Source organism: Salvelinus namaycush, unplaced genomic scaffold (genome assembly GCF_016432855.1).
Source record: "Salvelinus namaycush isolate Seneca unplaced genomic scaffold, SaNama_1.0 Scaffold40, whole genome shotgun sequence".
Lineage (NCBI taxonomy): Eukaryota > Metazoa > Chordata > Actinopteri > Salmoniformes > Salmonidae > Salvelinus > Salvelinus namaycush.
In genome coordinates this window covers 247336-267306 of record NW_024061008.1, presented here as the reverse complement: position 1 = coordinate 267306, position 19971 = coordinate 247336, and the positions used below count along the sequence as shown (strand labels likewise).

Genomic DNA, 19971 nt, shown 5'->3' with positions numbered 1-19971 from the left:
CACAGGCGCACAAACACACAAACAAACACACGCACACAACATACCCATTTGGTCGCTTTGGCAGTGGCGAATCAGACGCACTATGTCGGCGATCATGTGCTGAGGGGTCAGGGCATACAAGAGAGTCAGTCACCAGGGTAACGGTTATAACACACGGACAGATAAACGTCCACACACACACACACACACATTTTAGTCAATTAGCAGACGCTCTTATCCAGAGCGTCTTGGAACATAAGACAGAGGGAGGGGACTGACACATGGCATCCCTCACCAGTTTCTGGAAGTTCACCAGGTTGTCCTGAAAGGTTTTGTTTCCCTCGTGGATGAAGGTGATGTCTTTCAACAGCAGGGGCATGAAGGGGATCTTAGGAGGCTTCATCTTCTTGAAGGCATCTCTGTAGGCCTTATGGTTCATAGACGGGTCCTGGAGAGAGAGAGAGAGAAGTTAGGGTTAGGAGTCAGTGTAAGGTAAGGGATTTGAGGTCAGAGGTTTGGCTTAGGGTAATGTGGATTTGAACTGAAAGGCTGTTATGCCAATAGCCTTGACATTTGTTAAATTCTTTTGTTAAGTCTTCCTAACTATTTTCCACCAGCTTTGTCAAGAAGAATATTACTTTAATAAACCAATGAGAATGAGTCTTACTGTGATCAACTCCAGTTCGGAGAAAATCTTCTTGAATTTCCCCGGAACTTTCTGAACGTAAACAGAGGGAACAGTTACACACACACACACACACACACACACACACACACACACACACACACACACACACACACACACACACACACACACACACACACACACACACACACACACACACACACACACACACACACACACACACACACACACACACACACACTTTTTCTGTCTGTCTCCCTTACCTCCCAGGTTATATTGAGTCTGCTGACAGCTGCAGTGTTTAGTCCCATGATGATGGCAAATGCTGAGTTCAGGTTCCTCTGGGCCTTACAGCTGAACAACACAAAAGAGGAATTACACAGTGCCTTCATAAAGAATTCATACCTCTTGACTTATTCCACATTTTGTTGTCTTACAGTCTGAATTCAAAATGGATTAAATAGATTTTTTCTTGAGTATGACGCTACAAGCTTGTCACACCTATATTTGGGGAGTTTCTCCCATTCTTCTCTGTAGATCCTCTCAAGCTGGTTGGATGGGGTCAGGTTGGATGGGGAGTGTCGCTGCACAGCAGTTTTTCAGGTCTCTACAGAGATGTTAGATCGGGTTGAAGTCCGGGCTCTGGCTGGGCCACTCAAGGACATTGAGAGACTTGTCCCGAAGCCACTCCTGCGTTGTCTTGGCTGTGTGCTTAGGGTCGCTGCCCTGTTTTAAGGTGAACCTTTCTCCACAGAGGAACTCTGGAGTTCCAAGAACCCAAGGCCCTTCTCCCCCGATTGCTCAGTTTGGTCGGGCAGCCAGCTCTAGGAAGAGTCTTAGTGGTACAAAACGTCTTCCATTTAAGAATGATGGAGGCCACTGTGTTCTTGGGGACCTTCAATGCTGCATTTCCAAATCATAGAAATGTCCAATCAATTGAATTTACCACAGGTGGACTCCAATCAAGTTGTAGAAACATCTCAAGGATGATCAATGGAAACAGGATGCAACTGAGCTCAATTTCAAGTCTCCAAAAATGTCTAAAAACCTGTTTTCGCTTTGGCCCTATGGGTATGTAGATTTATGAGTGAAAAAATGTATTTAATCAATTTTAGAACAAGACTGTTGCTTAACAAAATGTGGGGTCTGAATACTTTCTGAATGCACTACACACACAATACCCCGTAATGACAAAATGAAAACATGTTTTTATACATTATTGCTAATTTATTGAAAGTGAAATACAGAAATATATCATTTACATAAGTATTCACACCCCTGAATCAATACGTAAGAATCCCCTTTGGCAGCGATTACAAAGATTCAAGGGGTGTAAATACTTTCTGAAGGCTCTGTAAGTGTGTGTGTGTCCGTGTATATATATGTGTGTGTGTCCGTGTATATATATGTGTGTGTGTCCGTGTATATATATGTGTGTGTGTGTGTGTGTGTGTGTGTGTGTGTGTGTGTGTGTGTGTGTCCGTGTGTTAGAGAGCATATCAAAAGTGTGGTGTGTCATTCTGTGTGTCTGAAGTGTGTGTGTGTGTGTTAGAGAGCGTATCAAAAGTGTGGTGTGTCATTCTGCGTGTGTGTGTGTGTTATCTTACTGCGCTGCGATCTTGATGAACTTCTTGAGCAGCTGGACTCGTTTGTTGAGCGACACACACATCAGAACCTCAGACATGACCCACTGCTGGACCTCGTTACAGCGCTGCAGTAATACAGACAGACCCTCCCGGTGGCTGCCTCCGGTACTACAGCTCATTGTGGAATACACCAACTCCTGCTGTGTGTGGGGGGGACACAGAGGGTTGTGTGTATTTATGGTAAAATGCATCTAGTGTGTGCCCCTCCAGTGTGTGTGTGTGTGTGTGTGTGTACCTCCAGTGTGTGTGTGTGTGTGTGGGTGTGTGTGTGTGAGTGTAGTAAAGTGCCTCCAGTGTGTGTGTGTGTGTGTGTGTAGTAAAATGCCTCTAGTGTTTGTGTGTGTGCGCATATATGTGTGTGTATGTGTGTAGTAAAGTGCCTCCAGTGTGTGTGTGGGTGTGTGTGTGTAGTAAAGTGCCTCCAGTGTGTGTGTGTGTGTGTTACCTCGTGTATGTAGTTGAAGAGGTTCCAGTCCAGTTGTGTAAGAGCAGCAGCCATATCCCAGGTGTTGATACCCAGCAACCTCACTGTTCTCCTACTCAGCTCACTGTCTGTTAGAGGGGCCTGCGCACACACACAGCAGCCCCCACACACACAGCAACCCCCAGGTAAGATACATCAAAGTCACCTAAATCTACATATTCATAAGCATAATCTCGATATAAATTACCATAATATGTGTGAGATCCCTCTGACAGACCATCAGTTTGCTCTGTGGCGTCAGAGTCTCAGAATACACACACTGACCAGCCTGTAACACCCTCCTCTCTACAGGGGGGACAGAAGGACAGTAAGGGAGAGAGATAGAGAGAGAGAGAGAAAGCGAGAGAGCGAGAGAGAAAGGGGGAGAGAGAGAAAGGGGGAGAGAGAGAGAAAGGGGGAGGGAGAGTTTAAGGGGAGAGAAAGAGAGAGTAAGGAGGAGAGAGAGAGAGAGAGAGAAAGGAGGAGAGAGAGAGAGAAAGGGAGAGCGAGAGCGCGAGAGAGAGAAAGGGGGAGGGAGAAAGAGAAAGAGAGAGAGAGAGGAAACCCGTCAGTAAATTAGTGTGTGTGCATCTCCAGTGTGTCTTTGTGTGTGTGTGTGTGTCAAATCAAATCAAATGTTATTTGTCACATACACATGGTTAGCAGAGTGTGCTTGTGCTTCTAGTTCCGACCATGCAGTAATATCTAACAAGTAATCTAACAATGTGTGTGTGTGTGCACCTCCAGTGTGTGTGTGTGTGTGTGTGTGTACCTCCAGTGTGTGTACCTCCAGTATGTGTGTGTGTGTGTGTGTGTGTGTGTACCTCCAGTGTGCGTGTGTGTGACCAGCACCATGTCCTCCTCTGGTCGGTCCATCTTCTGACCCACAATCCTCAGCAGCTCTGCGACGCTCAGTAAAGAGTGTGTGTAAACACACAGGTAGGAGTCAGCACTCACATACACACGACACAACACTGTAACACACAAATCCAATCAAATGTTATTTGTCACGTGCTTGGTAAACAACAGACCAACAGTGGTAAACAACAGACTAACAGTGGTAAACAACAGACTAACAGTGAAAAGCTTCACTTACAGGTTATTTTCCAACAATGCAGAGTTAAAGATTAAGATACAACATCAAATCTAGAAATAGTGACACGAGGAATAAAGAAACAGCGAATAACAACAACGTGTAAAAAATAACATGGCTATATACCAGTACCGAGTCGATGTGCAGGGGTACGAGGTAATAACATGGCTATATACAGGAAGTACCAGTACCGAGTCGATGTGCAGGGGTACGAGGTAATAACATGGCTATATACCAGTACCGAGTCGATGTGCAGGGGTACGAGGTAATAACATGGCTATATACAGGAAGTACCAGTACCGAGTCCATGTGCAGGGGTACGAGGTAATAACATGGCTATATACAGGAAGTACCCGTACCGAGTCGATGTGCAGGGGTACGAGGTAATAAAATGGCTATATACAGGAAGTACCAGTACCTAGTCGATGTGCAGGGGTACGAGGTAATAACATGGCTATATACAGGAAGTACCAGTACCGAGTCGATGTGCAGGGGTACGAGGTAATAACATGGCTATATACAGGAAGTACCAGTACCGAGTCGATGTGCAGGGGTACGAGGTAATAACATGGCTATATACAGGAAGTACCAGTACCGAGTCGATGTGCAGGGGTACGAGGTAATAACATGGCTATATACAGGAAGTACCCGTACCGAGTCGATGTGCAGGGGTACGAGGTAATAACATGGCTATATACAGGAAGTACCAGTACCGAGTCGATGTGCAGAGGTACGAGGTAATAACATGGCTATATACAGGAAGTACCAGTACCGAGTCGATGTGCAGGGGTACGAGGTAATAACATGGCTATATACAGGAAGTACCAGTACCGAGTCGATGTGCAGGGGTACGAGGTAATAACATGGCTATATACAGGAAGTACCAGTACCGAGTCGATGTGCAGGGGTACGAGGTAATAACATGGCTATATACAGGAAGTACCCGTACCGAGTCGATGTGCAGGGGTACGAGGTAATAACATGGCTATATACAGGAAGTACCAGTACCGAGTCGATGTGCAGAGGTACGAGGTAATAACATGGCTATATACAGGAAGTACCAGTACCGAGTCGATGTGCAGGGGTACGAGGTAATAACATGGCTATATACAGGAAGTACCAGTACCGAGTCGATGTGCAGGGGTACGAGGTAATAACATGGCTATATACAGGAAGTACCAGTACCGAGTCGATGTGCAGGGGTACCAGGTAATAACATGGCTATATACAGGAAGTACCAGTACCGAGTCAATGTGCAGGGGTACGAGCTAATTGAGGTAGATACTGTGTGTACATATAGATAATAGACAGTAACAGCAGTATACTGTAGGTAGGGGTAAAGTGACTAGACAACAGGATAGATAATAGACAGTAACAGCAGTATACTGTAGGTAAGGGTAAAGTGACTAGACAACAGGATAGATAATAGACAGTAACAGCAGTATACTGTAGGTAGGGTTAAAGTGACTAGACAACAGGATAGATAATAGACAGTAACAGCAGTATACTGTAGGTAGGGTTAAAGTGACTAGCCAACAGGATAGATAATAAACATTAACAGCAGTATACTGTAGGTAGGGGTAAAGTGACTAGACAACAGGATAGATAATAGACAGTAACAGCAGTATACTGTAGGTAGGGGTAAAGGATAGATAATAAACAGTAACAGCAGTATACTGTAGGTAGGGGTAAAGGATAGATAATAGACAGTAACAGCAGTATACTGTAGGTAGGGGTAAAGTGACTAGACAACAGGATAGATAATAGACAGTAACAGCAGTATACTGTAGGTAGGGGTAAAGGATAGATAATAGACAGTAACAGCAGTATACTGTAGGTAGGGGTAAAGTGACTAGACAACAGGATAGATAATAGACAGTAACAGCAGTATACTGTAGGTAGGGGTAAAGGATAGATAATAGACAGTAACAGCAGTATACTGTAGGTAGGGGTAAAGGATAGATAATAGACAGTAACAGCAGTATACTGTAGGTAGGGGTAAAGTGACTAGACAACAGGATAGATAATAGACAGTAACAGCAGTATACTGTAGGTAGGGGTAAAGGATAGATAATAGACAGTAACAGCAGTATACTGTAGGTAGGGGTAAAGTGACTAGACAACAGGATAGATAATAGACAGTAACAGCAGTATACTGTAGGTAGGGATAAAGTGACTAGACAACAGGATAGATAATAGACAGTAACAGCAGTATACTGTAGGTAGGGGTAAAGTGACTAGACAACAGGATAGATAATAGACAGTAACAGCAGTATACTGTAGGTAGGGGTAAAGTGACTAGACACATAAAATCATGGCATCACGTGTGTTCTCACCCTCCTTGGTGTCAACCTGAGGGGAACGGAGCGGAAGACTGTTCTCTTTTAAACTGAGCTGCTGGAACATAGGTTTACTCTGGAGAGAGATAGACAAAAGGATGAAGGGATGGAGCGAGAGGGAGAGAATGACAGATGGAGAGAGATGGGATGGGAGAGGGGAGAGAGGGGATGGCAGAGGAGAGAGAGAGAAGGGGGAAAGTGAGATGGCGAAAGATAGAGAGACAAAGAGTGGGGAGAGAGAGAAGGGGACAGTTGGATATAAACCATTTGATTATTAACTTAGCAGTAACAGATACTTTATACCCTCGCCCCTCTTCCCTCCCTCTCTCATCCATCTTTCCTGTCTACCCTCGCCCCTCTTCCCTCCCTCTCTCATCCATCTTTCCTGTCTACCCTCGCCCCTCTTCCCTCGCTCTCTCATCCATCTTCTCTGTCTACCCTCGCCCCTCTTCCCTCCCTCTCTCCCCATCTTCTCTGTCTACCCTCGCCCCTCTTCCCTCCCTCTCTCCCCATCTTCTCTGTCTACCCCTCACCCCTCTTTTCCCTCCATCTCTCCCCATCTTCTCTTTCTACCCTCGCCCCTTCCTCTCTCCCCCCATCTTCTCTTTCTACCCTCGCCCCTCTTCCCTCCCTCTCTCCCCATCTTCTCTTTCTACCCTCGCCCCTCCTCCCTCCCTCTCTCCTCCATCTTCTCTTTCTACCCTTGCCCCTCTTCCCTCCCTCTCTCGCCCATCTTCTCTTTCTACCCTCGCCCCTCTTCCCATCTTCTCTTTCTACCCTCGCCCCTCTTCCCTCCCTCTCGCCCCATCTTCTCTTTCTACCCTCACCCCTCTTCCTTCCCTCTCTCCCCATCTTCTCTGTCTACCCTCGCCCCTCTTCCCTCCCTCTCTCCCCATCTTCTCTTTCTACCCTCGCCCCTCTTCCCTCCCTCTCTCGCCCATCTTCTCTTTCTACCCTCGCCCCTCTTCCCTCCCTCTCTCCCCATCTTCTCTGTCTACCCTCGCCCCTCTTCCCTCCCTCTCTCCCCCTTCTTCTCTTTCTACCCTCGCCCCTCTTCCCTGCCTCTCTCCCCCATCTTCTCTTTCTACCCTCGCCCCTCTTCCCTCCCCCATCTTCTCCGTCTACCCTCGCCCCTCTTCCCTCCCTCTCACCTTTTGCTGTGGAGGACATTCATCCACAGTGCTGAAACACAAACAAACAGAGAAACTAATAAACATGTAACTCCATATTTGCTTGTTCATAAAGAACAACTGAAGCTTCTATTTCCTCTATCCCACTACAGATACACACACACACGCACGCACGCACGCACACACCGCCCTAGGCTGTGCTCGTGTCTCATATAAACAATGAGGTCCTTGTGCTGTACACAGACAACACATACATATTCACATACTGTACATACATACAGTACCAGTCAAAAGTTTGGAAACACCTACTCATTCAAGGGTTTTTCAAATTTTGTACAACTATTTTCTACATTGTAGAATAATATTGAAGACATCTAAACTATGAAATAACACATATGGAATCATGTAGTAACCTACATTAAAAAGTGTTAAAGAAGTCAAAATATATTTTATATTTGAGATTCTTCAAAGTAGCCACCCTTTGCCTTGATGACATCTTTGCACACTCTTGGCATTCTCTCAACAAGTTTCATGAGGTAGTCACCTGGAATGCATTTCAATTAACAGGTGTGCCTTGTTAAAAGTTAATTTGTGGAATTTCTTTCCTTCTTAATGCGTTTTAGCCAGTCAGTTGTGTTGTGACAAGGTAGGGGTGGTATACAGAATATAGCCCTATTTGGTAAAAGACCAAGTCCATATTATGGCAAGAACAGCTCAAATGAGCAAAGACAAATGACAGTCCATCATTACTTTAAGACATGAAGGTCAGTCAATTCTGGAAAATTTCAAGAAATTTTAAAGGTTCTTCAAGTGCAACTTGCCATAAAAACCATCAAGCACTATGATGAAACTGTCTCTCGTGAGGACCACCACAGGAAAGGAAGACCCAGAGTTACCTCTGCTGCAGAAGATAAGTTCATTAGAGTTAACTGCACCTCAGATTGCAGCCCAAATAAATGCTTCACAGAGTTCAAGTGACAGACACATCTCAACATCAACTGTTCAGAGGAGACTGTGTGAATCAGGCCTTCGTGGTCAAATTGCTTCAAAGAAACTACTACTAAAGGATACCAATAAGAAGAAGAGACTTGCTTGGGCCAAGAAACACGAGCAACTGACAGACCGGTGGAAATCTGTCCTTTGGTCTGGAGTCCAAATTTGAGATTTTTGTTCCAACCGCCGTGTCTTTGTGAGACACAGAGTAGGTGAACGGATGATCTCCACATGTGTGGTTCCCACCGTGAAGCATTGAGGAGGAGGTATGATGGTGTGGGGGTGCTTTACTGGTGACACTGTCTGTGATTTATTTAGAATTCAAGGCACACTTAATCAGCATGGCTACCACAGAATTCTACAGCGATATGCCATCCCATCTGGTTTGAGCTTATTGGGACTATCATTTGTTTTTCAACAGGACAATGACCCAACACACCTCCAGGCTGTGTAAGGGCTATTTGACCAATAAGGAGAGAGATGGAGTGCTGTATCAGATGACCTGGCCTCCACAATCACCCGACCTCAACCCAATTGAGATGGTTTGGGATGAGTTGGACCACAGAGTGAAGGAAAAGTGCTCAGCATATGTGGGAACTCCTTCAAGGCTGTTGGAAAAGCATTCCTCATGAAGCTGGTTGAGAGAATGCCAAGAGTGCAAAGCTGTGATCCAGGCAAAGGGTGGCTACTTTGAAGAATCTAAAATATAACATCCACTTTTTTGGTTACTACATGATTCCATATGTATTATTTCATAGTGTTCACTATTATTCTACCATGTAGAAAATATTAAAAATAAAGAAAATTCCTGAAATGTGTGTCCAAAATTTTGACTGGTACTGTACACACACACACACACACACGCATACACACACTCACTGTCTGCGTCGTAGAAGCTTCTGGAACTCCTTCATGTCTTTCTCCAGAGATGGAAACTCATAAAGATCCTCTAACACACACCTAGAGAGAGTCTGACACACACACACACACACACACACACACACACACACACACACACACACACACACACACACACACACACACACACACACACACACACACACACACACACACACACACACGTTAATATACACCTCTAACAGACAGTTATAGAGATACATTTACGGTACTTAAACCTAAATATATCTGCTGACGTGCTGGGGGACAAACATAGCTGCAAATTCACAAGCGCGCGCACACACACACACGCGCAGACACACACACACTTATCACTGACATGCAGCATACATCCCCATTGCTGCTTGTTACTAGGCAACTATCACCTGGGTTACACTAGATTATCCCCATGACAACACTCACACTCTGGTTACCATGGTAACACAGCACAGAGCAGCAGGTTACAGCAGGACAAGTTGGCAGTGTGTGTGTGTGTGTGTGTATGTATTTGCAGTGCTGCTATTTGCCATGTATGTAATAACCAGTGTGTGTGTCCTACCTTCATGAATGTCTTGATGTGTTCGTCCTCTCGTAGGAAGTCCTTATATAGGCGTGTCCAGTGAGAGACCAGGTGTAATACCTTCCTCTTCCTATAGAGGGCCTCCTTCCCTTCCTCCTGACGCACACGCTTACTGCTGTAGGTGGGACTCGTTAAGGACAACCCACACATTCACACTACACAGAGACACAGACATAAATACAGACATACAGAGACAGAGAGACAAACAAAAATGGACACACACAGAGAGAGAGAGAGAGAGAGAGACCAGTGTGTAAAGGATATTGTCCGAGCAGGGCCTGACAGAGGTCGTTGGTCGTCATGAACACCAGGTACGTCAACAGGAAGTCATCCAGCAGCATCTCTGAAACAGGAAACGCATCACAGGTCACAGACATAACAACCTTTATACACCTTAGACAGTGAGAGAGAGAGACAGAAAAGTTGGATGAGGGTTTGTGTCAAAAGGCCATGGGCCAGACTTGAACCCACGGCAACACGGTATATGAGCTCTGAAGGTAGCTGGAATGATTCCCTGTCCAGCCCAGGCCACCATCTATATCCCTCTGCTCTTCTCCCTGAAATGGTGGAGGTAATGGTGGATATTCCCTGTCTAGCCCTGGCCACCATCTATATCCCTCTGCTCTTCTCCCTGGAATGGTGGAAGTAATGGTGGATATTCCCTGTCCAGCCCAGGCCACCATCTATATCCCTCTGCTCTTCTCCCTGGAATGGTGGAAGTAATGGTAGATATTCCCTGTCCAGCCCAGGCAATGCTGTTTCATGAAGGGGTGAGAAGGGATCGGCCTGAGCAAGGTGCTGCGCAGAATCACTGATCTACAAATCATCTCACATCTAAATAACCTCTTATTGTGTTATCCAGATTAGTGAATCTGTGCAGGCAGAGCTCAAAAACTACTGGTTCCGCAAGGCAGAGGACAGAGATGAATTATGGAGGAGCAGAAAGGTTCCTATCTGACATTAGGTTCCTATAAATAATGAACTAACCAGTTATCTTTATTTAGATAGGAAAACAAGCTTTTTATTTATATAGAACACCTCTTTAAATGATTCGTATATTTAGCTTGCTTCTCACTATTTCCCTCTCTCTCTCTCTCTCTCTCTCTCTCGCTCGCTCTCTCTCTCTCTCTCTCTCCTTCTCTCTCTCTCTATCCTTCTCTCCTCCCTCTCTCTCTGTCTGTCTCTCTCACTCTCTCCTTCTCTCTCCCGCTCTCCTCCCTCTCTCTCTCTCTCTCTCTCTCTCTCCTTCTCTCCTCCCCCTCTCTCTCCCTCTCTCTCTCCTTCCCTTCCTCTCTGTCCCTCCCCCCCACTCTCCCTATTTTCCACCCTCCTTCCAACACTGTTCTCATTTTCTCCATGTTAACAACTCCTCCAATTTCATCTTCAACATATACCCTCCACACACACTCACATACACAACACACAAATACAAATACGCAGGCACACGCGCACACACTCACAACACACAACACACACGCACTTTTACACTCCTGATGAATAACTGAATAACCATGCAGGCTTTTATCCGAGAGAGAGAGAGCGAGAGACAGACAGAGAGAGACGGAGAGAGACGGAGAGACAGAGAGAGAGAAAGAGAGAGACGGAGAGACAGAGAGAGAGACGGAGAGAGAGAAAGAGAGAGACGGAGAGACAGAGAGAGAAAGAGAGAGAGAGACGGAGAGACAGAGAAAGAGAGAGACGGAGAGACAGAGAGAGAGAGAGACGGACGGACGGAGAGAAAGAGAGAGACGGAGAGACAGAGAGAGACAGAGAGAGACGGAGAGAGACGGAGAGAGACAGAGAGAGAGAAAGAGAGAGAGACAGAGAGAAAGAGAGAGAGACAGAGAGAGACGGAGAGAGACGGAGAGACAGAGAGACGGAGAGAAAGAGAGAGACGGAGAGAGACGGAGAGAAAGAGACAGAGAGAGAGATGGAGAGACAGAGAGAGAGAAAGAGAGAGACGGAGAGACAGAGAGCGAGAGAGAGAGACGGAGAGACAGAGAGCGAGAGAGACAGAGAGCGAGAGAGAGAAAGAGAGAGAGAGAAAGAGAGAGACAGAGAGGGAGGGCAGATGACAGTCTTCACACACACAGAGGACACACGCACGCACGCACACACACACATTTCCACACACATTTCCACACACACACACACACACACACACACACACACACACACACACACACACACACACACACACACACACACACACACACACACACACACATGCAACCACCCACTCCTTGCTCCTGCTACACAGTCACAATGAAGAAAACGAATCACCAGGGATTATAGCTACAATACATTCCTGAGAGAAAGAGAGAGAATGAAAGAGAGAACGAAAGAGAGAGAATGAAAGAGAGAATGGATGAGAAAATGAAAGAGAGATTGAAAGAGAGAATGAAAGAGAGAGAATGAAAGAGAGAATGAAAGAGAGAACGAAAGAGAGAATGAAAGAGAGAGAATGAAAGAGAGAATGGATGAGAAAATGAAAGAGAGATTGAAAGAGAGAATGAAAGAGAGAGAATGAAAGAGAGAATGAAAGAGAGAGAATGAAAGAGAGAGAATGAAAGAGAGAATGGATGAGAAAATGAAAGAGAGATTGAAAGAGAGAATGAAAGAGAGAGAATGAGAGAATGAAAGAGAGAGAATGAAAGAGAGAGATTGAAAGAGAGAGATTGAAATAGAGAGAATGAAAGAGAGAATTTAAGAGAGAATGAAAGAGAAAGTGAGAATGAAAAGAGGTAGGTTGTATTGGGGACAGGAGGGTAGTTAGATGGGTAGGTTGTATTGGGGACAGGAGGGTAGTTAGAGGGGGTAGGTTGTATTGGGGACAGGAGGGTAGTTTGAGGGGGTAGGTTGGATTGGGGACAGGAGGGTAGTTAGAGAAGGGGTAGGTTTGATTGGGGAGAGGAGAGCAGTTAGAGGAGGTGGGTTGTATTGGGGAGAGGAGGGTAGTTAGAGAAGGGGTAGTATTGGGGAGAGGAGGGCAGTTAGAGGAGGTAGGTTGTATTGGGGACAGGAGGGTAGTTAGAGGAGGTAGGTTATATTGGGGACAGGAGGGTAGTTAGAGGGGGTAGGTTGTATTGGGGAGAGGAGGGCAGTTAGAGGGGGTAGGTTGTATTGGGGACAGGAGGGTAGTTAGAGGGGGTAGGTTGTATTGGGGACAGGAGGGCAGTTAGAGGAGGTGGGGTGCATTGGGGAGAGGAGGGCAGTTAGAGGAGGTGGGGTGCATTGGGGACAGGAGGGCAGTTAGAGGGGGTAGTTAGAGGTTAGTTAGAGGAGGTGGGGTGCATTGGGGAGAGGAGGGTAGTTAGAGGAGTGGGGTGTATTGGGAGAGGGGGCATTTAGAGGGGTAGTTGTATTGGGGACAGGAGGGCAGTTATAGGGGGGGTAGGTTGTATTGGGGAGAGGAGGGCAGTTAGAGGGGGTAGGTTGTATTGGGGACAGGAGGGCAGTTATAGGGGGTAGGTTGTATTGGGGACAGGAGGGTAGTTAGAGGGGGTAGGTTGTATTGGGGACAGGAGGGTAGTTAGAGGGGGTAGGTTGTATTGGGGACAGGAGGGTAGTTAGAGGGGGTAGGTTGTATTGGGGACAGGAGGGCAGTTAAGGAGGTGGGGTGCATTGGGGACGGAGGGCAGTTAGAGGGGGTAGTTAGAGGTAGTTAGAGAGGTGGGGTGCATTGGGGGAGGAGGCAGTTAGAGGAGGTGGGGTGTATTGGAGAGGAGGGCAGTTAGAGGAGGTGGGGTGTATTGGGGAGAGGAGGGCAGTTAGAGGAGGTGGGGTGCATTGGGGACAGGAGGGCAGTTAGAGGAGGTGGGGTGTATTGGGGAGAGAGGGCAGTTAGAGGGGGTAGTTAGAGGGTTATTAGAGGAGGTGGGGTGTATTGGGGGAGAGAGGGCAGTTAGAGGAGGTGGGGTGTATTGGGGAGAGGAGGGCAGTTAGAGGAGGTGGGGTGTATTGGGGAGAGGAGGGCAGTTAGAGGGGGTAGTTAGAGGGGGTAGTTAGAGGGTAGTTAGAGGGGGTGGGGTGTATTGGGGAAGGAGGGTAGTTGAGGGGGTAGTTAGAGGGTAGTTAGAGGGGTGTGGGTGCATTGGGGACAGGAGCAGTAAGAGGTGGTAGTTAGAGGGTATTTAGAGGAGGTGGGTGCATTGGGGACCGGAGGGCGTTAGAGGAGGTGGGGTGCATTGGGGACAGGAGGGCAGTTAGAGGGGGTAGGTAGAGGGTAGTTAGAGGGGTGGGGTGTATTGGGGAAGGAGGGTAGTTAGAGGGGGTAGTTAGAGGGGGTAGTTAGAGGGTAGTTAGAGGAGGTGGGGTGTTATGGGGAGAGGAGGGTAGTTAGAGGAGGTGGGGTGTTTGGGGGGGAGGGCATTTAGAGGGGGTAGTTAGAGGTTAGTTAGAGGAGGTGGGGTGTATTGGGGAGAGGAGGGCAGTTAGAGGGGGTAGTTAGAGGGTAGTTAGAGGAGGTGGGGTGCATTGGGGAGAGGAAGGCAGTTAGAGGGGGTAGGTTGTATTGGGGACAGGAGGGCAGTTAGAGGAGGTGGGGTGTATTGGGGAGAGGAGGGTAGTTAGAGGAGGTGGGGTGCATTGGGGAGAGGAGGGCAGTTAGAGGGGGTAGGTTGTATTGGGGACAGGAGGGCAGTTAGAGGAGGTGGGGTGTATTGGGGACAGGAGGGCAGTTAGAGGAGGTGGGGTGCATTGGGGACAGGAGGGCAGTTAGAGGGGGTAGTTAGAGGTTAGTTAGAGGAGGTGGGTGTATTGGGGAGAGGAGGGCCGTTAGAGGGGGTAGTTAGAGGGTAGTTAGAGGGGGTGGGTGTATTGGGGAGAGGAGGTAGTTAGAGGGGTAGTTAGAGGGTAGTTAGAGGGGGTGGGGTGCATTGGACGAGGGCAGTTAGAGGGTGGTAGTTAGAGGGTAGTTAGAGGGGGTGGGGTGTATTGGGGACAGGAGGGCAGTTAGAGGAGGTGGGGTGTATTGGGGACAGGAGGGCAGTTAGAGGGTGGTAGTTAGAGGGTAGTTAGAGGAGGTGGGGTGTATTGGGGAGAGGAGGGTAGTTAGAGGGGGTAGTTAGAGGGTAGTTAGAGGGGGTAGTTAGAGGGTAGTTAGAGGAGGTGGGTGTATTGGGGAGAGGAGGGTAGTTAGGGGGGTAGTTAGAGGGGGTAGTTAGAGGTGGTGGTGCATTGGGGACAGGAGGGCAGTTAGAGGGTGGTAGTTAGAGAGTAGTTAAGGAGTGGGTGCATTGGGGACAGGAGGCAGTTAGAGGAGGTGGGGTGTATTGGGAGAGGAGGGCAGTTAAGGGGGTGGGTTGTATTGGGGAGAGGAGGGTAGTTAGAAGGGGTAGTTAGAGGGTAGTTAGAGGGGGTAGTTAGGGGTAGTTAGAGGAGGTGGGGTGTATTGGGAGAGGAGGGTAGTTGAGAGGGTAGTTAGAGGGGTAGTTAGAGGGGGTGGGGTGCATTGGGGACAGGAGGGCAGTAAGAGGGTGGTAGTTAGAGGGTAGTTAGAGGAGGTGGGGTGCATTGGGGACCGGAGGGCAGTTAGAGGAGGTGGGGTGCATTGGGGACAGGAGGGCAGTTAGAGGGGGTAGTTAGAGGGTAGTTAGAGGGGTGGGGTGTATTGGGGAGAGGAGGGTAGTTAGAGGGGGTAGTTAGAGGGGGTAGTTAGAGGGTAGTTAGAGGAGGTGGGGTGTATTGGGGAGAGGAGGGTAGTTAGAGGAGGTGGGGTGTATTGGGGAGAGGAGGGCAGTTAGAGGGGGTAGTTAGAGGTTAGTTAGAGGAGGTGGGGTGTATTGGGGAGAGGAGGGCAGTTAGAGGGGGTAGTTAGGAGGTAGTTAGAGGAGGTGGGGTGCATTGGGGAGAGGAAGCAGTTAGAGGGGGTAGTTGTATTGGGGACAGGAGGGCAGTTAGAGGAGGTGGGGTGTATTGGGAGAGGAGGTAGTTAGAGGAGGTGGGGTGCATTGGGGAGAGGAGGGCAGTTAGAGGGGGTAGGTTGTATTGGGGACAGGAGGGCAGTTAGAGGAGGTGGGGTGTATGGGGACAGGAGGGCATTAGAGGAGGTGGGGTGCATTGGGGACAGGGGCAGTTAGAGGGTAGTAGAGGTTAGTTAGAGGAGGTGGGGTGTATTGGGGAGAGGAGGGCCGTTAGAGGGGGTAGTTAGAGGGTAGTTAGAGGGGGTGGGGTGTATTGGGGAGAGGAGGGTAGTTAGAGGGGGTAGTTAGAGGGTAGTTAGAGGGGGTGGGGTGCATTGGGGACAGGAGGGCAGTTAGAGGGTGGTAGTTAGAGGGTAGTTAGAGGGGGTGGGGTGTATTGGGGACAGGAGGGCAGTTAGAGGAGGTGGGGTGATTGGGGACAGGAGGGCAGTTGAGGGTGGTATTAGAGGGTAGTTAGAGGAGGTGGGGTGTATTGGGGAGAGGAGGGATAGTTAGAGGGGGTAGTTAGAGGGTGGTTAGAGGAGGGTAGTTAGAGGGTGGTTAGAGGAGGTGGGGTGTATTGGGGGAGAGAGGTAGTTAAGGGGGTAGTTAGAGGGGGTAGTTAGAGGGGGTGGGGTGCATTGGGGACAGGAGGGCAGTTAGAGGGTGGTTTAGAAGTATTTAGAGGAGGTGGGTGCATTGGGGACAGGAGGGCAGTTAGAGGAGTGGGGTGTATTGGGGAGAGGAGGGCAGTTAAAGGGGGTGGGTTGTATTGGGGAGAGGAGGGTAGTTAGAAGGGGTAGTTAGGGGGGGTAGTTAGAGGGTAGTTAGAGGGGGTGGGGTGCATTGGGGACAGGAGGGCAGTTAGAGGGTGGTAGTTAGAGAGTAGTTAGAGGAGGTGGGGTGCATTGGGAGAGGAGGCATTAGAGGGGGTGGGTTGTATTGGGAAGAGGAGGGTAGTTAGAGGAGGTGGTGTATTGGGGAGAGTAGGGCAGTTAAAGGGGGTGGGTTGTATTGGGGAGAGGAGGGTAGTTAGAGGGGGTGGGTGTATTGGGGAGAGGAGGGTAGTTAGAGGGGGTAGTTAGAGGAGGTGGGGTGTATTGGGGAGAGGAGGGAGTTGAGGGGGTAGTTAGAGGTAGTTAGAGGGGTGGGTGTATTGGGGAGAGGGTAGTTAGAGGGGTAGTTAGAGGGTAGTTAGAGGAGGTGGGGTGTATTGGGGAGAGGAGGGCAGTTAGAGGAGGTGGGGTGTATTGGGGAGAGGAAGGCAGTTAGAGGAGGGCAGTTAGAGGGTGGTAGTTAGAGGGTAGTTAGAGGAGGGCAGTTAGAGGAGGGTAGTTAGAGGAGGGCAGTTAGAGGGTGGTAGTTAGAGGGGGTAGGTTGTATTGGGGAGGAGGGTAGTTAGAGGGGGTAGTTAGAGAGGGTAGGTTGTATTGGGGAGTTAGAGGAGGGCAGTTAGAGGGGGTAGTTAGAGGGCAGTTAGAGGGGGTGGGATGTATTGGGGAGAGGAGGGTAGTTACAGGGTGGGGGTTGTATTGGGGAGAGGAGGGTAGTTAGAGGGGTAATTAGAGAGTAGTTAGAGGGGGTAGTTAGAGGGTAGTTAGAGGGTAGTTAGAGGGTAGTTAGAGGGGGTGGGGTGTATTGGGGAGAGGAGGGTAGTTGAGGGTATTAGAGGGTAGTTAGAGGGTGGGGTGTATTGGGGAGAGGAGGGTAGTTACAGGGGGTGGGGTGTATTGGGGAGAGAGGGTATTAGAGGGGGTAATAGAGAGTATTAGAGGGGTAGTTAGAGGTATAGAGAGGTGGGGTGTATTGGGAGAGGAGGGTAGTTAGAGGGGGTAGTTAGAGGGTAGTTAGAGGGGTGGGGTGGTCCCTTGGGTGCTGTGGTAGTATGATGGTATCATCAGTTGCTGGCAGTGTGGAATGTTTATTTACATTGGATTGTGTGTGTGTGTGTGTGTGTGTGTGTGTGTGTGTGTGTGTGTGTGTGTGTGTGTGTGTGTGTGTGTGTGTGTGTGTGTTGTGTGGTGTTGTGTTGTGTTGTGTTGTGTTGTGTGTGTGTGTGTTGACTGGCTGAGAGCAGGGTACTTCCTGTGAGTGAAACTATCGCAAAGTGCCACACACACACACACACACACACACACACACACACACACACACACACACACACACACACACACACACACACACACACACACACACACACACAAAAGTACCTTCCCGCAAACACCCCTGCAAACAACACACACTATCTAACCCACAACCCTAACTCTAACCCACAACTCTAACCCACAACTCTAACCCACAACCCTAACCCACAACCCTAACCCACAACCCTAACCCACAACCCTAACCCTAACCCACAACCCTAACTCTAACCACAACCCTAACTCTAACCCACAACCCTAACTCTAACCCCAACCCTAACTCTAACCACAACCCTAACCCCAACTCTAACCCACAACCCAACCCACAACCCTAACCCACAACCCTAACTCTAACAACCCAACCTAACTCTACCCCAACCCTAACTCTAACCCACAACCCTAACCCACAACCCTAACTCTAACCCACAACCCTAACTCTAACCCACAACTCTAACCCACAACCCTAACTCTAACCCACAACCCTAACCCACAACCCTAACCCACAACCCTAACCCACAACCCTAACCCACAACCCTAACTAACCCACAACCCTAACTCTAACCCACAACCCTAACCCACAACCCTAACCCACAACTCTAACCCACAACCCTAACTAACCCACAACCCTAACTCTAACCCACAACCCACAACCCTAACTCTAACCCACAACCCTAACCCACAACCCTAACCCTAACCCACAACTCTAACCCACAACCCTAACTAACCCACAACCCTAACTCTAACCCACAACCCTAACCCACAACCCTAACCCTAACCCACAACTCTAACCCACAACCCTAACTAACCCACAACCCACAACCCTAACTCTAACCCACAACTCTAACCCACAACCCTAACTAACCCACAACCCTAACTCTAACCCACAACCCTAACCCACAACTCTAACCCACAACTCTAACCCACAACCCTAACCCACAACCCTAACCCACAACCCTAACCCACAACCCTAACCCACAACCCTAACTCTAACCCACAACCCTAACTCTAACCCACAACCCACAACCCTAACCCACAACCCTAACCCACAACCCTAACCCACAACCCTAACCCACAACCCTAACCCTAACCCACAACCCTAACCCACAACCCTAACTCTAACCCACAACCCTAACTCTAACCCACAACCCTAACCCACAACTCTAACCCACAACCCTAACCCACAACCCTAACCCACAACCCTAACCCACAACCCACAACTCTAACCCACAACCCTAACCCTAACCCACAACCCTAACCCACAACCCACAACTCTAACCCACAACCCTAACCCTAACCCACAACTCTAACCCACAACCCTAACTCTAACCCACAACCCTAACCCTAACCCACAACCCTAACCCACAACCCTAACCCACAACCCTAACCCTAACCCACAACCCTAACCCACAACCCTAACCCACAACCCTAACTCTAACCCACAACCCTAACCCACAACCCTAACCCTAACCCACAACTCTAACCCACAACTCTAACCCACAACCCACAACCCTAACTCTAACCCACAACTCTAACCCTAACCCACAACCCTAACCCTAACCCACAACCCTAACCCACAACCCTAACTCTAACCCACAACCCTAACCCTAACCCTAACCCTAACCCTAACCCACAACTCTAACCCACAACTCTAACCCACAACCCTAACCCACAACTCTAACCCACAACCCTAACCCTAACCCACAACCCTAACTCTAACCCACAACCCTAACTCTAACCCACAACCCTAACCCCCAACCCTAACTCTAACTCTAACCCACAACTCTAACTCTAACCCACAACCCACAACCCTAACTCTAACCCACAACTCTAACCCACAACCCTAACCCACAACTCTAACCCACAACCCTAACACCCTGTTCTACTCCCACTTCCTCTCCCTCTTCCTCTCCCCTGTTCTACTCCCTCTTCCTCTCCCTGCTCTTCTCCCCTATTCTACTCCCTCTTCCTCTCCCTGCTCTTCTCCCCTATTCTACTCCCTCTTCCTCTCCCTGCTCTTCTCCCCTATTCTACTCCCTCTTCCTCTCCCTACTCTTCTCCCCTGCTCTTCTCCCTCTTCCTCTCCCCTATTCTACTCCCTCTTCCTTTCCTACTCTTCTCCCCTGTTCTATTCCTTCCTCTCCCTTCTCGTTCTACTCTCTCT

At 48.6% G+C, this 19971-nt stretch overlaps 1 pseudogene; it reads right to left on the bottom strand.

Moving 5' to 3' along the window:
• Positions 1-19971, bottom strand: part of LOC120041035 — a 74224-nt pseudogene that overhangs the window by 2403 nt on the left and 51850 nt on the right.